Source organism: Physeter macrocephalus, chromosome 13 (genome assembly GCF_002837175.3).
Source record: "Physeter macrocephalus isolate SW-GA chromosome 13, ASM283717v5, whole genome shotgun sequence".
Classification (NCBI taxonomy): Eukaryota; Metazoa; Chordata; class Mammalia; order Artiodactyla; family Physeteridae; genus Physeter; species Physeter macrocephalus.
In genome coordinates this window covers 33,271,262-33,292,594 of record NC_041226.1, presented here as the reverse complement: position 1 = coordinate 33,292,594, position 21,333 = coordinate 33,271,262, and positions in this window count along the sequence as shown.

The following is a 21,333-nucleotide window of genomic DNA, read 5'->3' as shown; positions in this document are numbered from 1 at the left end:
AGAGAAAAACAAATACTGTATGCTAACATATATATGGAATCTAAAAAAAAAGAAAAAAAAGTGGTTCTGACAAACCTAGGGGCAGGACAGGAAAAAAAGACGCAGATGTAGAGAATGGACTTGAGGATGCGGGGAGGGGGAAGGGTAAGGTGGGACAAAGTAAGAGCATGGCATGGACATATATACACTACCAAATGTAAAATAGATAGCTAGTGGGAAGCAGCCACATAGCACAGGGAGATCAGCTCGGTGCTGTGTGACCATCTAGAGGGGTGGGATATGTAGGGTGGGAGGGAGATGCAAAAAAAGGGAGGGATATGGGGATATATGTATACATATAGCTGATTGACTTTGTTATACAGCAGTAACTAACACAACATTGTAAAGCAATTATACTCCAATAAAGATGTTAAAAAAATATTTTGATATCATCACATTTGAATGGTATCTATGATTAGGGTGAAAATTCCTTTGTTTACAACCTTATATTTTATATAAACATATGAAATATATGTATTTGTTAGATGTACATTATTATATTTAATCTCCACCACAATCCTGTAAGGTGAATTCTATGAATTCTCGATGCACAGATGAAGAGTCTGAGGTACAGAGGAAGTTAAACAACTTGCCTAAAGCCACATAGCAGATGAGTGACAGAGGGACTCAACCCCACGTCTTTTGATTCTTAATGGTGCTGTTTATTTTTCTTTATTTTTTCACAGCTGCTTCTGTGAGTATCTGTGGTTTGGCCCAGGGCTAATTCTATTTTTTCATAAACACTTGTAATTGTTTTGGAGATGCTGTGCTCACCCAATTCTAAGGCCATGGCTAAAGGCTGGTCAGTTCCCCTTCTCAGAACTGGTCAAGTCCATATCCCAACCATTTCCCTTATGGAGCTTCTACACTCCAGGGCTAATATGCACCCACCCTAATTGCCCCAGAGCCAGATGCCAGACAACAAGGGCAGCCCCTATACCTGGGAACCCACAGAATTATTCAAATTAGCTGATCCACAAGAAGCTTGAAAACCCGAGCTCAGCCCAACCCACTTGCCATACTTACCCTGCCTCTGTCCCCAGCTTGTTGTCATTCTTCCTCTATCCAGCCCCTAAGTGGCCTTGCCTGATAGCCTTCTCTAATTCGATGCTGAAGTGATAGAGTTTGCTTTTCGCCTCATCGATCCAGGTTTCATTGCACTATATCTCGCCCTCAGAAGATTCTTTAAGTCCTTATACAGCACCACTTTGGAGTTTAAATTGGTCTCTAACTTTCTTAGTTGAACTGCGGTATATCTGGAAGAGCTTTGGCTAGAGAGACAAGTAACTGGTCTTCTACTACAAGCTTTGCTTGGCCTTAAGCAGGTTTATATGACCTCTCTGAATCTCAGCTTTCTCACCTGTAATATAAGTGACAACCCTCAATGCAATGGTTCCTGTTTCGGGTTGGAATTCTAACATTTTGTGCTATAAATTGGTGTTGCCAAAGTACAAGGGTATCTGGGGACAAATTGAAAGAGAAATATTCAGTTAGAAGGCAGAGCCTACATTCTATAAATGTGAATCATTCAGTATGGTTCATCCACATTTAAGGCATGATAACATGACAAAAGATGTCATGAAGAAATCCATTTGTCAAAATGATAGAATAGCACACAAAACTGGACTCTATCTAATAAAACAATAATGATCAGTACCTACCTAGGCTGGTTGGTAGCCCATCATTAGAGTCCCAGAAAGTTGCTTGTTATGGGGTTCTGAGAGTTTCCTTTCCAGAACGTAACCTATGAATTCTAAGACCATGTGTTTTTGTTCCTTTGAAAATGTTTTTCCTTTCTCTCTCTCTCTCTCTCTCTCTCTCTCTTTATTATTATTATTTTTTCTGGTCAGGAACTTCAGAAGCTCCTGAAGCTGCAGATTTTGGTGTCATTGACCTGCCTTCCTCTTTGTTTGGCAGTTGATGAATCCTTGGGGAGAGGTGTCTGCAACCCTGACGGAGAGCCAGAAAATAGAGTTTTTGTGAACAGCAGGCCCCGGAGGCCTGATTTTTCTAGAAGATAGGCTCTTGATTAGGCAAGCAGGGGCTTAATGATTTATTCCTTCATGCTCAACTCCAGATGAATTTAGACTAGATCATAAAGTGTATATAGGAGGAAAAGCTATTACAACACTTTACTTATTAGTGATAAATTCTGGAAAAAAAAGAAAGAGAGAGAGAGAAATAGAGAGAGACATATTATTAAATAGCTTGTATTTGAAGTGGTTTCCAAATTTTAGCAGCCCAGGAATAATGATAATAATAGAAGAGGGATTCTCATCCTCTTCCACCAGGCTTTTTTTTTTTTTTTTTTTTTTTTTTGCGGTACGCGTGCCTCTCCCGTTGCGGAGCACAGGCTCCGGACGCGCAGGCTCAGCGGCCATGGCTCACGGGCCCAGCCGCTCCGCGGCATGCGGGATGTCTCCGGACCGGGGCACGAGCCTGTGTCCCCTGCATCGGTAGGCGGACTCTCAACCACTGCGCCACCAGGGAAGCCGAGGCTTTCTTCTTATTTAAGATTTAGCTCAGAGTTTTATGCTGTATTTGTACTTTAGAAACAGAATGGGTGAAAAATAGCATGTCTAAGGTTTAGAAGAAGCATGAGATTTTTCTAACCTTTCGCCAGCTCTTTTCTAAAGACAAATGATTGTGTTTTAATAACCCCCAAAAGAGATGGGTTTAAGATCCCGCCTTGGGATTAGAAATAGAATTAAGAGTCTAAGTTATAATATTGAATCATTCTAGAGTTCCCAAGAGGTTCTACCAGTTTTATAATTGGTTAGTCATCTCAGATTCTGTAAAATACTTTCTCCTTGATGTCTATCCCAATTCTAGCTATCCCATAAGGTTCCTTACAGTTGGTGAGCCTTCTCCTTGAATGGAACTTTCCCTAATAGAGCAGACCTTGGTGCTCTATGCGGATGCCCTCAGATCTCTTCACCATTTCTGTGTTCTCACTTGGTTTCAGCGTGTCATTTCTTCTGACCGCTGACAACTGCAGCTGTCTTCTTAGGACTTCCCTCAGGCTACTGCAGCCGCTTCTTTGCAGTTCAAGGGGCCCCACCAGGAGTTGGCATGCCTGGGAGCTTCCCTGTCTTTCAGAGGCCCTTGGCCAATGGGTACAGAAGTACAGAAGCTCAGGACTCTCTCTCTAAGCCATTCTCATATTCCTGACTTACCATGTAGGATCAGGTTGAAACCATCTTCCATGAGACTTTCAAAATTTTCCTGGCTTGGCTTTTTCCCTTTCCCTGTCCTGTTTTCCTCATTTCCTTAACAGTTTACTTTGAGGGCACTTTTGTAGTGCAAATCCTATCTCAAGGTCTGCTTCTGGGGAACTTGACCTAAAATACAACTTTTCTGGTATCCCTTTCCTTGGAATTCTAACAGCAATCTCTGTGTGGTTGAACACTAGTAAAAGACTGTGTCACATTACTTGGTCTCTTTTCTCTCCCATGAGATTGTGATCTTTCTGATGGCTGCTGGAACCCTATCTTAATGTCTGCTATTTTTACTTTATTGTTTTATATGTTTTATCCCATCTATTTCCAAAAAGGCTTTAGGAGCTTTACAATAAAGGAGTAAGAAGAATAAAACCAAAATCAGTGGACAGAGGACAAAGGATAGGAAACAAAAAATAAAGGGGTGGGGGAAAGAAGATAAATCAATAACTATAGACTGAGAAAAGCAACCAAAATCAAGAATAATATTTAGCTTACATTTCTTAGCAGCTAGGACAAAGATGGAAACATGATTTCCTTGCTAGTTTTCAATGTTTAGTAGTATGAAGTTGCCTTAGTTATCTATTGTTGTGTAACAAGTTACCCCCAAATTTAGCAGCTTGAAACAACAAACATTTATTGTCTCTCACAGTTTCTCAGGGGCAGGAAACAGGGAGCAGCTTAGCTGGGTGGTTCAGGCTTACGTTCTCAAGCTGCAGTCAAGCTGTTGGCAACAGCTGCAGTTGAATCAAGGCTTGACTGGAGCCTGAGAATCCAGTTCCAAGCTCACTCATGTGGTTGTTGGCAGGCCTCAGTTCCTCACTGGCTGTTGTCCAGAGGCTTCCCTTCCCACCACACGTGCATCTTCACAGGTGGCCTGAATGTCTTCATGACACAGCAGCTGACTTCCCCCAGAGTGAGTGATCTGAGAAAGAGAAAGAAGGCCAAGACAGAAGATGCAGTCTTTTATATGTACTCTGGGAAATGCTAAGCCATCACTTCTGCTCTAGGTCACTGGTCTCACAGACCAAGCCCAGCACAACACAGGAGGGGACTACACAGAGTGTGAATGCCAGGAGGTGGAGATCATGGGGGTCATCTTAGAGGAACATGACCACAGAAGTATATCACATATATTCATTTCTCCTGAAAGCTAAGATTAAAAAAGATACTTCAAAGGAAGACCACATATGTACTTTTTTTTTTGTATGCTCCATGTTCTTGTCATAGAAAGTGTTTTCAATGAATATTGATGAGTATTCAAAACCTACTAGTCTTCCAGGATGTTTTCTCCATAAAGAAGAGGAAGTCAAATAAAACTATTGAGGGTAAAATACTCTGCACTAGGCACTATCAATACATTGGATGCTGATTTATGTACTTGTAAATCAATCTTCTTTTAAAAAATGTGGTAGGTATGTCACTTCCTCTTCATTTCTAACGCTTCTGCCGCTAACACTCTAAAGCAAATGCTTAGATTTCTTCAGCAGCTTCTCAATGAGCCTTCCTTTGTCTAAATTCTCTTCATCCTATATCTCACTTTCATCATGTCATTATTGCTTAATGACTCATTACTAATAGAATAAAGTCCAATCTCCTTGACTTTTCAAAAGCAGAATTTATCTATCCAAGTCTCTATTCCATAGCTTCCATCATGAGCCCTTTACTTCAACCGGGAAGTACTCTCACTGTATTCCAAATATCCATGTTAATTTTTAACTTGTAACTCATTCTTGCTGCTATTTAACCAGCTGGGAATTTCTTTTTCTAACATTTGTTATCTCCAAGTGCTGTTGAATTGACCTCCTCAGTATTTCCTTTTCTTCATCACCTTTGCCTTAGTCTGAGATCTCAGTATTTCTTAGCTGAATTATTATCTTAACTGTTTTTTTAAACTTTCTGGGTTCTTTCTTATTCAGTCAATCCTTCATATTGCTCCATTGTTTTTTACAACATGTCACACTGATCACACCATTTCCTTGCTTAAAATGAACAAAACACTTTGAGGGCTTGGCACTTAGTAAGTACTCAGTAATTGTTAATTGCATGAATAAAAGGTCCAGGTAACGTCCCACTCTCTATTTTCATGAAGTTTTCCTGTAATTCTGCCTCTCACTTTGATCTTTCCCTCTTTTGAAGCTCTGTGATCATCTGTATTGTCTGGGTCACTCATTTTGATGTTCTATAATGTGCTTCCTCCTATTATCACTTAACTCTTCTCTTTCATTCATTTATCCATTTATCAATTCAATACTTTCTTTGAGTACATATGATATGCCACACACCGTGCTAAGACGTGGGGAATACAATGATTAGGAAAAACAGACAGGCTTTCTGCTTTCATGGTCTTTAGAGCCTAGTGGCAGATAGGGACAAAATTAAGTAATCACATCAAAGAGAAAAGTGCTACAAAGGAAGGGCACGTAGTTGTATAAAGGCACATTACACGGAAACCAGCCCTAGACTCAGGCTTTAGAGAGAGTCCTCTGAAGAAGTGACTTTTGAGCTAAGATCTGAACAATGAGTAGAAACCACATAGCAAAGAGAGCTGGGGGGAAGAGTGAAGGTAAGAGAATATTTTAAGTAATGCAATGACATGCATAATGGCTGTATGATGGGATAAGCATTTAAGAGAAGGGAAGGGTGATTAGACCCAGGAATAGAAAAAGGACATTAATGGAAAAACTGGTGAAATCTAAATAATGTATGGAGTTTAGTTGACAGTAATGTACTAATGTTAGTTTCTAAGTTTTGACAAACAGATCATAGTAATATAAGATGGTAATGTTAGGGGAAACTGAAACTGAGTGCGTTGTGTATGGAAACTCTCTACTACCTATGCAACTTTTCTGCAAATCTATGATTATTCCAAATTAAAAGTTTATTTAAAAAAGAAAGCCAGAATGGAAGAAGCTCACATATAAAGGAACAACGGTGCAAGATAAGGCCGAAGATTTCCAGGGACCTTGTGCAGTCTTTATCTTGCAGTGAGGGGAAGACACAGCAGAGCTGCTTTTGAAAATACCACTGGCCTGGGGGCAGTGTGGAGAATGGGTTAGAAGGGTACTTGGGTGGGTAAAGGAGGCTAGGTGTGACACTCTTATAGTTATTCAGACAAGAACTAAGCTACATCTGGACTTCCCTGGTGGTCCAGTGGTTAAGACTCCATGCTTCCACTGCAGGGGGCATGGGTTCAATTCCTCGTCGAGGAATTAAGATCCTACATGCTGTGAGGCCTGGCCAAAAAAAAAAAAAAAACACCAAAAAAACAAATAAACAGGTAGATTAAGGTGGGGCAGACTCTCCTTAGCAAGATACATATGTTTTGGACTGCTTTTATTTCTCTTTAGTGTCTGTCACAGAATTCTGTACATCATATCTACGAGTTACATATTTCACAGATGAATAAATGAATAGATAAATAGATGAATTAATGAAAAAGGATCAGCTCAGGTGAAGTCAGCCCTGGAGTCAGCAGCCCCTTGGCAGTATCATGGTGACACTATCCCAAACTCAAGGGCTGAGACTGGTGATTTCTGACAGAATCAACAGACTATTCCTCATGGTTTTTCCCTAATTTCATGGACCCTTATTCCAGAAGTGGGTGATTCCTTGTCTTATTTTTGGAATGCCCACTGCTTGCACAAAAGTTCTGGGAGGAGCACTGAAAGTAAAAGCAGAGCCTCAAGATACACTTTGAAAGAAAACTTGAAAGTGTTTGATACCAGAAAATGTAAGAAACAAGTCAAGATGTGGTGAGACATCTGCATAATGGCTTCTTCTTTTGAGCAAGTTCATTCTGCATATAATTTGTATTTTTTTGGCAATAGTAGCAATCTTAGCTTTCTTAGAGCATCCATAATTAGGAGATCTTCACCTCTTGGGGGAGTTTCTAATTTCCCGATGGATAAAGCAAGCCTGAGGAAGGGTTGTGTATGAGGAAGGTGCCAGACCAAGAGTTTTGTTTGCTCACTTTGGTGAGATAGAGGAGTTTGGGCAGGGGCAGGTTTGAGTTTTCTGCAAGCCTTTCTCATTTGAAAAGACACTCAACGGTTTTTTAAGAACCATCTCTTGAACTAATTAGCTTGAAGATCAGGAGGAGACTGCTGGGTTGCTTTCGATCTAGGAGAAGAAGAAAATAAGAATGATGAACATTTCAAGACTATTTCAGCCAGGCAACCCTGAAGATCCCAATTTCCCTCCTAGAACCTTTGTTCTAACATCTGAGCTCAGTGTATAGAGAGGGTTATCGCTATCTGTGTTTGGTTTCTAACACATGACCAGTTTTAGCCAATGGAGTTTATATCATGGATCTCAGAGGTTAATCTTTTCCCTTTCTCTCTCCTCTCCAACCCCAGACATGCATGCATTTGACTGGCAGCCTGGAAAATTGAAAAATGCCACAGAGGTTATTAAGGTTGAAATCGTTTCTGCTCTTTGAAGCTCTGCAAGCTAGTTATTGCTGCACCTATAATATTCAGGCATCAGAACAGCACATATTGTTCTTACCTTGCTTCACACAGGCCCATCTCAGCTGTAACACCCAGATAGAATGAAGGGATCTCAAGATGTCATTTCTCTACTCTGAACTATATCTTCAGTAGATTAAAACAGTCCCTGAAGTTATTAGAATATATTCTGTGTCTTTGTGCACACACATTTGTTTTACTTTTGTTCTTATTAAAAAGGTAAGCCTAGAGAAAAGAAGAAAAGAGAATCTTCCATAATCCATATTTTAAAAATTGCCTGAGTGCAATTTACTCTACAGAGACTTTCCTGTTTCTGTAACTATTTACTTGGCTCCTTTACGAAATGTGTATTACTTACCTGGCCTGGTAGACCATGACACAGCTTCTGGCCTATCATGTAATCCTGCATTTGGCTCTCCGTGAGTCATTATGACATGTCAAATCTGTCTGTAAGGTGGAGGTATTATTTTAAGGGATCTTTTTTCACAATAATGGCTCCAAATTGTATAAATTGTATTGAGTCATTATGATGTTAATATATAAATGTTAAGAAAACCATCGAGAAAAAGTTACTGTGTAATTGAGATAACTTATTTTCCAATGTTAATAACTTCTTCATTAATTTTTTTTCTCCGTAAAAATATTGAGGGAGTTTAATGCACATTAAAAACTTATAAACATTTATTTAAAAAGAAGAAATCATTTTTCACCCCACCTTAGTAACAGGAAAAAAATACCACCTCTCCATAGAAAACTTCCATTTCTTTGTCATTTAAACAAAACAAAGAAAGAAAAGAAAAACACACCAAAGCCAAAGTATCCCATGGTAACAGAAACTTCAGAGAGATTCTTCAGGAGAATTTGCTTCTATTTAGCTTTAGGGCAATAATCTTTTTCACCATGTTGGCCCAGGCAAATGATTCAATATTAATAGTAATGTCTGTTTATGACTAAGAACAGGAGGATGGAAAATACTCTACAATAACAAAAAACTCTAATCATAAAAATGAACTTAAATCCATGTCCTTCAAAAATTCCATGTGCGTAGTTGTTTTACTACTATACTGGTGTATCAGTCAGGGTTCCTGCAAGAAACAGAATTCATTCTCGAGGGTTCAAATTAGAAGACTTTAATAAAAGGCATACTTATAGGGGTGTGGTCACTGGGATCAAATGAGAATGAATGAAGGATGAATAGGTGCTGAAAGCAGGAAGCCATTCCATACGGCGGGCTGAGGGAGTGAGGGGAGGAAATGTGTAACTGGAACCCAGTGAGCATTGGAATTGTGGAGGGAGAGGGCTGTTGTCATAGTGAGTGGATACAGTTGCCACCACAGATATGGTATGAAAATGGAATGAGTAGGGAAGAAACAGCCCAGCTTCTATCCTGCCAGCCATCTCCTGCTGGTCCCTCTGTTGGCCAACGCCACCCAGAAGGCAGCTAGCAAGAGATTCCAGGAGATGTGGTCTGCAGGGACCAACTCCTGAGCATCAAAGCAGGACAGAGGAAGAAAGGAAGGAGGTGCAAAAATGGAAAATATCCAGAACAGTTGGTTTCTGGATCACTAAAGAGTTAGCATTATTGATGTCTAAAGAACTAAATTATTATCAAGGGATTATGCTTTTTACCCTTCATGAAAAAGTAGCTAGAAGTTCCATATTTCGTTCCACATGAGACAAGGATTTCAAAATTATCATAGGCAGGTCTTTCTCTTGCTTTGCAAAAATTTCCCAAATTTATAGGAAATTACCATTTTCAAAGGACTTTTTCCAGACAGTATCTCATTTAACCCTAACTCATGTCCTAAGAGTTAGGCATTATTTTATTTATTTTACAGATGAGGAGACTGGAGCTCAGAGCATAAAGTGACTTTCCCAACATCCTAAGTCAGAATTAGCAGCATCAAAATGCATCAAAATGCAAACCTAAGTTTCTGGACTCCAGCTTCCCGGTTGTTTGTCTTACACCACTCTGCCTTTTTCAAAATAAGAATGTCATAAACTTGTGATAGCAGCTATGCTGAAAGAAGAACAGAACTGTCTGTACCTTGCAGAAAATTGCATTTGCAGGGAAACTAGAATCTTCACATCAGGCAAGCGCAGTTTCAGGAAGTAAAGGACAGTCCAAATTATCAAGTTTCCAGTGGAAGGAAATGATGCAGGGAGAGATTCAAGATTTGGGAGGCAGAGACTGGAAAGACACCCCAAGGAAATGGTAAGAAGTAAGGAGGAATCTTTTATGAGGAATGTGTATTCCTGAGAGTGTTTGGTAGCGAGTATTAAAGATGTAAGCAAGGCTTTTCAAGTGTTAAGCCAGAAGGCTGCAACATTTCTTAATGTAAGTATTATTCATGGACCACTTACATCAGAGTCATCTGGGTTACTTATCATACAGGTCTACATGAGATCCCCTCTGACTTACAGAGTCAGATCTATTTGAGAGGAACTATGCAGTTGGGCTTTTGATATGTCCTCCCCATTAGTCCCCTACCCTGCCCCCTCATCCTCTCCCCTCCTACATATACACAGAAGTGGAGAACCACTGATGGAGAGCAAATTTAGGCAGCTTGACTAAAAAGAGCTCTGTAACAGAACTATAAATATTTGGTCACAGCTCAATTTTCTGGCATGGCTGAACATAAGCCATCTGATTACCTATCTATCATCCCAACTTCTATTTCTTTGCTTCAATCATAACTTTTGAATATGTCTTTGAAAATGTATTTTCTAATTTTATGCTTTCATAAACAGGTATATTAAACACAAATTGACTTTTCAAACTCTCATACTGCTTTGAGTTTAATATTTTAAGTATCAGTTATGGTGAACATTAAAGATGTAAATGTAGTAAGTTGAGAAAGTGGGTTGAAACTGTTTGGATGCTAAGATTGCTTTTATAAAGGAATCCCTAATACCAGAATATGTTTTTGTTATTTAATCTTGTTTTCATAAAAGTAATGTGACGAATGAACAACTTGCAAGAACTCGAAGGTGTGATAATATGGTTGCCTTTTTTTTTTTTTTGCAAAATTAATTATCAACAACAGATGAAGTCATTTCCAAGATGTTTTCTAATCGACACTAAAAACTTCTTTTCTGTTTTTATCATCATCCTTTTGCAGCATTCAAAACATTATGTATTGTCAGCTTGCTTTAAGACTCAAGTGTTTGGGTGCCAGATTTCTGGGTTTAGTGTTTATGGTACAGAATGGAATTTTGATCTTCACTGTTTTCAGTAAAGGTTTTTTCGGTCATTTGGAACTTCATTCTGTAGAATGTGGATGCTCTACCTTCCTACTCTGTTATAACTTTCTTTCCATTTGGAACCCTATAATCTAAGTCATCTCTCAACAAATGGCATTTCAAATCCTGTTTAATAACAGTTTTAAAAGAGTGACTCAGGCCGGCTGTAACTTAACTGCGAATCTATAGGCCATGTCTGCAGATTGGCCTTGCTGATTTATAGAGAGGCACAGATACTTTGTAACTAGTAATCTTTGGTTGAGTTTGAGCCAACTGTAGAACTTCCCTTTGCTTATTGTAATTCAAAATGGCAAATATATTGGTTTTCTTCCCCTTAAATGAAGGTAGCATTATTGATCAACCATAAGAACCAGGCCTGCTGGTTGATTTTTTCCCCATTACTGGGTCATGTTTTAGGGTGGGTCGGTATATTTTGAGTTGTTTTTCCAGTAACGGTCACGGGTTTGAATTGATCCGTTTATACTAGAGAGTAGTCTTGGATTAACATCTGTGGTTTTGATTTGGCTGGCCTGATTGGAAGCTACAATCTATAGTCATGGAACAAAACCAAAATAAACAGCTTATTTCAGAATTAACTCAAGAGTTTTGACCTCATTTGCAACATGCTCTACATCAGAGTTTATTGGTTTTAACCTAATGGCTATTTTTAAAATTAAAGTCCTTATCTTGGGGGACTTTTTCAGAAAATCCAGCAACTACTTTTTCAAATATCCATTTTTTCTTCTTGATAAGAGGCAGAAGAAAATATAAGCATCATACATTTTGGTATAAGGATAACACAGAGCAATCACTATAGTAATTTCCTGTAAATTTTTATCAAAGCAGTTTAAAGCAAACAATTGGAAAGTGAAAATTAAATGTGTTCACCTTTTTTGGAGAGGTGTGGTCACAATGCCAAATAATCAATTGTATTGATTTCCCCCCTTCTGAGCTGACCAGTTGTTTTGTTTCCCTGTAGTGTCACCTCAGCATGTACATCAGAGAGCTGTCTAGGAAGAGAACTAACAGGTGTTACCATTGGACCAGGCCGTTATGTTTAAGATGATACTTTTATAAGACCTGATGCTGACTTGAGTGTTATTAATTCTTGGATTGGCATTAGAAGAAAAATATCACTCAGCTATTCTTTTAAGGTTTAATTACATATATGCATGAGCGTATGTCATTTCTCACACCCAATTTTCTTTGCCGTCTGTTACTCTATTACTGGAAAGCAGATGTTTATTATAAATTATATTTCTTTAATATGTGACTAAGTAAAGATACGGGGTTGAATTATTTATTTTTTGAACTTCTGCCTAAAACATTAAACTATACTAATATCAACTCTGCAGAATCTCTTTAAAAATAGGAATACTGGGATGCAGTATTTCATGACTGAATGCTAAAGCTTTCATATTGAAAGAAAGCTGGGAGGTAAGAACAATTGAAAGACTCTAAGTGCATCACGTCTGAAAAAAACAAAAGACAAACTAAAGCTATCAGAACTTCTTGTCATATTCATTGCTTCTTTCTGTCCAGACAGTAAGGGTACTGTAAGCCAATTGAGTTCTTTCAAAACTCTTGACTGGAAATTTGTTTTCAAGCTAATACAAATTTTTCTATTTTGTAAATAGAGACGATTTATTCTTAATTTGGTCATATCCTGAAATTAAATAAAATTACAGTTCAATACTTTCCCCCAGTTGTCTTTACTTGCACTATTGCATAGAAAAACAGCAATAAAGAACCTGCTGGTTCCCATCCTTTCAAGCTGACAGTCATTGCTATTTTTCCTTTTACTGTTACCATTTGAAATTTTGGCATTCTTCCTCTATATTGATATGAAACAGAAAAGCTTGACATGACAGGAAATGGAAACTATATATTTCTTTCCTTGTGGTTTAAAACATACCCTGGTCTCTGCATTAGAAAGCGGTGGTTTTCAATTGAGTGATTTTGTAGCCCCTTCCTCTCTGCCTTCCCTGCTCTCGAAGGCAGATGGCAAAGTGTGGAGACAATTTTGATTGTCAAGACTTGGGGGTGGGAGGGGCTACAGGCATCCAGTGAGTAGAGACCAGAGATGTTGCCAAACATTCTGCAATGCACAGAACAGCCCCGCAACAAAGAATTGTCTAGCCCCAAACAACAATAGTGACAAGGTTAAGAAACCCTGTTCCAAAACAACCCCCTCCAAAACTTGGCTTGACCTTTGTATCCATTCTTACTCTGGCTCATCTCTGGCTTTCCACTGCCAGGCTTTCACTGCTTGCTCACCCATTTCCTAGTTCACACTAACAATTCCACTCCACTCCACTCTGCTGTTGGGAGTAACATAATTTTATGAAATTCTAAGGCTTTAAAACCTCACCTTCTTTAATTGTGGAGCATTTGATCTTCCTGGTAGAAGATGTTTTTTCTTTTTTTGCATACTGTTTTTAAATTTTGATTTATTTATTTGTTTATTTTTGGCTGTGTTGGGTCTTTGTTGCCGCACACGGGCTTTCTCTAGTTGCAGCGAGATGGGGCTACTCTTCATTGTGGTGCGTGCGCTTCTCACTGCGGTGGCTTCTCTTGTTGCAGAGCACGGGTTCTAGACACGCAGGCTTCAGTAGTTGTGGCGCATGGGCTCAGTAATTGTGGCTCGCGGGCTCTAGAGCGTAGGCTCAGTAGTTGTGGCGCATGGGATTAGTTGCTCTGCGGCATGTGGGATCTTCCTAGACCAGGGCTCGAACCCATGTTCCCTGCATTGGCAGGCGGATTCTTAACCACTGTACCACCAGGGAAGCCCTTGCATACTGTTCTAAGTGCTTCTTCATTTTAAGCTCACAACATCCCTATGAGGAAGGTATTATTATCAATTATCCCCATTTTACAGATGAGGAAACCAAACCGAGGTAACGTGGAAAAGGTCAATGCAGCTAGCAAGCCTTATGTTCTCTTGGGTCTCCCTTTCATCTTCCCATCCTCTCAGTAGTCCTAATCTCTGACATCTTCTCTCTATCACATTCCTGTGTGCTCAGACTCTCCCAATACTATATTAATGAGCTTTATAGGTAGCACTGAGCCCTGGATTGCCCTGTCCTGGGCTGGCAGGGGCGTGGAGAACTGTCCTGTTGACTCTGTTTCCCTCATCCACTTTGGGGTCATACCTTGAAAGGTCCCTGGCCTGTGGAGTATCATCACATGGAGACCATGGTGCTAACAGAGGGCTCAAGCACTCATGTTTGCTCTCCTTCTAGAGCGCCAGCCGTCGTGTCAGGCACTATGCAAGGAGCTTTGCATACATTACTTCAACTGGGTAGACATTATGAACCCTATTGTACGCAAGAGGAAAAGCAGGCTCAGAGAACTCAGCTGTTAACCGAGGACAATGGCTAGTGATACATAAAATGAGGCGTTGCACTCAGAACTGGTTCTGACTCTTTCCACGGGATTCTGTTACCTCATGTCCTGCAAATAGTCGGGGACCTCCCAGCATGCCTAAGTACTGGCATGTCCAGCATGCCATGGCTACTTTCTCTGAACCATAGAATGGCTTTCAGATGACCACAGTGGCTTGAATCTAACTGACCTGGTGCTCTCCAAGTTGGAAAATATTTCATTTGTTTTTACTCTCTCTTTTGAGGCCAGAGTAGACTTGGTTTCATTCACTTATTCAACATCTAACATAATGCAGAAATTTTGCTAGTTTGCTAGTTCTTGGCTAGTCCCTTAGACTTCCAGAATCAGAGGGTGCTCAGGAGGAACCACAGCAGGCTCTGTGGTCTGACGGTCTTGGTTTGGCACCAGGCTGCTGCTCTATGATGTTCCTTCTCAGTCATCTAACTTTACTTCTCTAACCTTAGGCTGCTCAACTTTCAAATAGGGATAGTCATACTTCAAATCATGGGGTTGTGGAGAGCCTAAGAAGTCCCAATGCATAAAGACTTCATTGACAGGGAATAAGCAGAGAGCAAAACCCCCTACAGTTCCCCCTCATTTCAGGTAACAGGACAAGGGTACCCAGCAGGATGTGTCTGCAATTAAATAAAACATCCCCAAACAAGACAAAGTACCTAGGTGCTACAAAAAACAGAGGTCACCTGTTTGATAACAGACCAGAGAAGAGAGGTGAAATGTGGAACTTCACTGGGAGATTCTTTAAGTAGATATATTCTATTCTAACAACCCATTTTTGTAGCTTCGCTCTGGTGAAAGTGGTTTCTCTTTTCTTGTTTAACCTGTGTCATAGAATTCCTGTGTGTAGCATGGCCAATTACTGCCATATCCTGTTTCAGAGACGGCTGATCTTCTGTCATGGATAGAAATTTTCCAATGCATAAAAGTGTATTATAAGGGTGTGAATGTTTTTGTAAGCAAGATATTCTAGATATTATTTCTACCCACAATTTACTTTTGTGCTTTCTTTGGGTGCTTTGTAAAATCTTTCAAAATACCATCTAGATAGTTTCAGTCCCGAAAAGTGAATCTCTCCGTAACCTGTATGTTCTCTTATTTGTCTGTCCAATTGTGGCAGGCACCAATTTTTGGTAGATCATTAGACATTCCCCAGCTGTTTCTGCCAGCCATTCTGGAGACTGGAAACACTCAAGGCTCACACTGTCAGAATACCTGTGTGGTCCTGAGAAACACTTCTAGCCAGTAAGATACAAGTTGAAGTCTGCAGGGGGGTTGGGGGCTTGGGGAAAACTTTTACTTTTCCTAGTAAAAGTGACATATACTACATATACCATGAGTACTAATCATTCCTCCTTTCCTCCCCTTCCACCCTCTGTCATCCTTTTATCCTTTCTTTGCTTTGTTGTCGTTGCCTTGAATGAAGTTATGATGACTTGATCTGTAGCAGCTATCTTGTGATCAAGAGGGAGGATCCCCCAAATCACAGAAATTCCAGCTCTTATCTTTTGAGACTGCAGAATTAAGACCAGCAGCTGCCTATCTCTAGGCTTTTTGTTATGTGAAACAAAGAAATCCCCATTGCTTTGAATTGCTGTCCATCACAATTTTTTGTTACTTGTGGCTAGTTAAATTCTAGGTATGGTAACATTGAACATGTTGCATTCACCTGTGAATCCTCATAGATCTCTATCACTCTTTGTCTGTTAAAAACTCTCCCTTTTCAGGAAGACATAAATGATTGAACCAACATCTGCATCACAAGTATATTCTTTTCTTTTTATGGTAATTATTAAACACTGTATTGGGCATCCCTTAACTTCTTGACTTTGCACTGTTAATACATTGCACTTTGCAATATGAATATCTTCTATCTGTTGCTATGTTACCCTGTAGAGATATTCTTATGTTTTGCTTTTTGTCTTTGAGTCATAAAGTCTAGTTTTTTTGTTTTTTTTAAATTTTTAATTTAATTTAATTTAATTTAATTTATTTTATTTTTGGCTGCGTTGGGTCTTTGTTGCTGCATGTGGGCTTTCTCTAGTTGCAGCGAGCGGGGGCTACTATTCATTGCAGTGCGCAGGCTTCTCATTGCGGTGGCTTCTCTTGTTGCAGATCATGGGCTCTAGGCACATGGGCTTCAGTAGTTGTGGCATGTGGGCTTCAGTAGTTGTGGCATGTGGGCTTCAGTAGTTGTGGCTCGCGGACTCTAGAGCGCAGGCTCAGTAGTTGTGGTTCACGGGTTGCTCCGCGGCATGTGGGATCTTCCTGGAACAGGGATCGAACCTGTGTCCCCTGCATTGGCAGGCAGATTCTTAACCACTGTGCCACCAGGGAAGCCCTGTTTGTTTTCTTATTCCCTTAAGATGAGTAACACATAGCTCTCTTCTCATTAGACACTTCAGTAGGTATATTTGATGGATGGACACAATGCCCACTGAATTCTGCCAGCTGCTACTAGGCAACCAGAAAGTGTGTCTGTGTGTGGTGGTATACACACACACAGAGCTAGGCCTAGATGTACTTTCATAGTGTCACTTACTTCAACTGGGAAAGAGCCAGAATTGTAACTAGATTTGCCACCCACCCCCTCCCCCCAACTTCTTTAGCTCAGAACTGCTTTTCTCAATAGCTCCCCACTGCAGGATTCCTTTCAGAGCTCAAGCTCTGAACGTTTATGTGGCATGTATATTAAGAGAGTTCTTTTTTTCGAAGGGCAGATCTTTTCTCCTTGATTTGGCATCTGACTGTGGTTATTTCTATTATTAAACATCAATGATTCATAATACATAACAGTAGTTATTCAGAATGAGAAGGTATGATACAAAGTAATAAGGTACCTTCAGCTATACATTGCTTTATGGTACCTGGATGATTTAATTTTTTTTTGTATTTCATTTCTAGCTGTCCCTATCATTTCCATTGAATTGCACACATAGTATTTTCTTGACATAAAAATTTGTCTTCTTTTTCCTTAAAGGAAAACATTGAAAAGGGCAATAGATTCCAACCCTTTGAATGTCAACTTCTTTTTTTTACACAAATGCTTGAAAACCCTCATTAATTAGAAACAAAACAGCACCACCCACATTCCTTTTGCTTCTCTGTGTCATCTCTGACAGTTATGAGAGACAAATACGTTTCTTCTCATTACTAGCACTGTTCAAGCAGTAAAGCTCAGAGAGAAGAAATGCAAACAAATGCCAGGCCATGGACATCAGTTATATATGATCATGGGCTGACCCAAACATGATTCAGTCCTAGAGACAGTAAACTCCCAACATCATCCTATTTTCCCATATTATCAAGGATTTGAAGTTTTAAATAGCTCTCCTATGTCATTTCTTCATAGACTGATTTAATATCCTTATTTCTGATTTGAAATCAATAAGGGGAAGACAGAGAACCTGCCTTTTCCTTTCTGAAATTCAAAGGGAATCCTAGCTGGGAAAGACTGGTTGATTGGAATGAATTGTTCAAGAACACGACGAAGACTGTAACACATCTTTAAAAACTCTGAAGCCGTCTTTGTGCTCAGCACAGGGCTAGCCCACTGCTGTCGTCCTCTTGGCATGTATGCAAAATCGAACTTCCGGATGGCTCCCATTTTGCAGTCTTCCAGCCAGATTCCCACTTGAAAGGCAGGAAAGCTGCTGACAAATGCATTTGCTGTACAAGAATCCTATGAGATGAAATTTTTGGGGCTGTAGGGCTGTTATCACACCCCTCACAGTCTCATTTTCACTTGCACCTCAGCGATACATTCATGGCTTCCTGACAATCCACTTGATTACAGTGTGGAAATGTCTAGGTTCAAAGCCAGGCTTATGTCCCCATCTACTCATGTAGCTTGTTTTCCCTCCCTTTCTCTATACTGCTTTGTTTGGACCTCTTTTAATGAAAGAAGCAGAATCTTTTGACTTCTGCATTCTGTATTCCACTCACTTTTGTTGTTGATAAATGGAAATGTCACAGCAAGGCTGCCTGGAGATGTGTTGCTGAAGAGAAAACAGTGCTGGCTGGAAGACACATCTGGTCATGTCTGCCTGAGACATCTGTCCAGAGATCAAAGTACAGCAACCCATGGTGGCCAAGCCAGACGCTGCCACCATCCCCTCTTCCTGCTTAAGCAACATTTCATTGTAACCACTCCTCCTGCTGTTTCCGTCTCGCTCCACTCAACCATCTCCATCCTTACAAACATCGCAGGGGCACAAGTTGTGGGCACTGAAGCCTCCTAACCAGCTTACCTGACTTGTGGCTCTCAAAGGGGGATGTTTCCTGAGAACACAGTTCCTTGGAGTGAGTGGAAGAAGATGTTTGAGGAAATCACTAATAATAACAGCTGTCACTAACACCTGGAAGCCTTTTACAGCTAGGGTACCATTTCATACAGCATCTCACTTGACAGCTACGCAATCCCTCACAGGAAATGATATTAATAAGGTGGTGTTATCATCCCCACGTTAAAGATGAGACGATACCTTTAGAAAAGTCACGCAACTCATGAAGTCAGGACCGAATTCAAGTCTGTTGTTATTACCTGCTTTTGACGTGCTATCCCACCTCATTTAGAATAGTGATTAATGACCTTTTGAGGCCATCAATGCCTTTGAAAATCTGGTAAAAGCCATGAACTTTTTTGAAGAAATATGCACAAACGCTTCTGTATGCAACATTTTCATATAAGGTTAAGGGGTTCAACGGCACCCTAGCTCATGGGCCCTGATTAGGAGACAAGCGACCACATTTGGGGATGGGGAGGTGGAAACAGGGACGGGACAACCCAGGCTACCCATCAAGACTATCAGGGCAGGGGAGCCATGCCAAAGCAAGCCAACTGCCTCTGTATTTCAATAATCATTTTGTTTATGTAATTACGTATTATTTTCATTGGGCGCTTATTTGTGTCAGACGTCTGCTAAGTGCTTTTCAGGGATTGTTTCATCCCACGCTCATTGCAACTCTATGAGTTAGGTACCCATATTGTCCCAAGGTTTAAGCAGTGTACCCAATGTCAAGATTGTTGAGCTGGTCAGTGGTTGAGCAGGGATTTGAACCCAGGCTGTTTACCTCCGGATCCTGCTTCCTTGTCCATTATACAAGTCTTCTCCTTGAGTTGTGATATGAAGCCAACCACATGGGTTTTCTGAGGTCTGTCCTCATTATGATTTAAAGGCAGGTGTGCTGGGCAGGAGGCTCACTACCAAACTTTTGCAGTCAGCACCTGTATTGAGGGCTCTGTGTCCTCTGCCTAAGAAGAGCTCCTTGAAATATTGCATTATTTTCTTCTCTGTGATTTTCAGTTTACATCAATGCTGTTCTTCCTTTGCATTAATATTGTTTTTATGGTGCTAATCTACTGTATTTTATGAGAATTTTTAGAGAGAATTTTTCTCTCTAACTTAAATTGCAAGTCCCTTGGGTGGGAACCACATCTCCATACACAGCATACATTCTAGAGTAGTGCTTCTCAAACTTTACCGTATATACTAGTCACCTGGGGGTCTTGATAAAGTGCAAATTATGATTTAGCAGATCTGGGGCAGGGTCTGGGATTCTGTGTTTCTGACAAGCTCCCTGCTTATGCCAATCCTACTGGTCTACAGATCACAATCTGAGTAACACATTCACTGTCAACCTATGCGAGGAGTCATCAGCTATCTATACACCAGGACCAGGCTTATTTATTCAACACACTTTGATTGAGCTCCTGTTGTGTGCCAGATATAAGAAACAGTAGATTTAACTCTGGTTCTCCCACTCTCCTAATTCAAGGATGACAGAATGGACAATTTTGTTTCCACTTTTATCCACAATTAGCTGGGATCCAGTATGGTACACTGGAAGAAGAATGGCTTGGAAATTAGATGACGTTATATTTTAATCCTTCCAATTCTCATGATTTCATAACCTCATGACATTTATTTATTCCTGAGTATCAACAACTTTCATTGTTTACCTTTCAAACACCAGGCATTGGGCTAAATTCTGCAAGTGTAAGGGACTCGTGGGCTTATTCTAGATACTGGAGAAGAGACAATCAAGTAAATGGAGCTAGGAAGGTGAGTGTGATAAGTGCTGTGACAGAGAAATGACAGGTTATTTAGGGGGCATAGAAAACAGAATCGAAGTCAAATGATGGAGTGAGGAAGTTTGTTTGGGATAGGAGTTAGTGTGAAGGTGGTCTGACTCATGATGAAATTGACTTTGGAGGCAGGTTTCAAGGCTTCGGACCTCATTTCAACTCATGGCTGTGAATTATTGTGTAAGTTAGCTCTTTAAGTCTCGGTTTCCTTGCCTGGGAGAGAATAATAACCATCGTAGCCTCTTCATGGGGATTACATGAGCAATTCACATTGAGCACTTGGCACAATGACTAGCATGTGTGAGAACTTGTCACGTGGAGGCTCTGGTAAAAGCATGTAAGTATGAAAGAGCGTGTTGTATGTGCAGATCTAACATTGGTTCCATCATCTGGGTGAAGAGTGAGAGCAGAGAAGAGGCAGGAGATGGTCAGAAAGAATGCATTTAAAAGTCTTTTTGTACTAAAATACAGGGTTTGAGCAGAAATGTACAAAGATGGAAGTGAGGGTGGGGGTGATAATAGGAGATATGGGGACTGATACGGGAGGAGAGAAGACTGTATAGGATTTGGGTCAACTTTAGTTTCCCATCTGCGACTCAGGAGCCTTCCTGAATTGAGATGGAGCATCTCTCTGCTAATCGAGGCGGCTCCACTGGTCTGAGGGCCCAGGTTGTCTTGGCTTCGTTCCTCTGCCCAGGTATCTGATTTTTCTCTTTGTTCTCTTTAGCCTGAATTTCTGATCCTTGGTGCCTGACTCCCAGAAGTGTCACCTTTGGCCACCTGGATAAGGTTATCTGTGAACTCACTGAAAGCAGAGGTTGAATTTGGAATGTGGTAGGTGCTCAACAAATATTTATGACTGTTGAATGGATGAAGA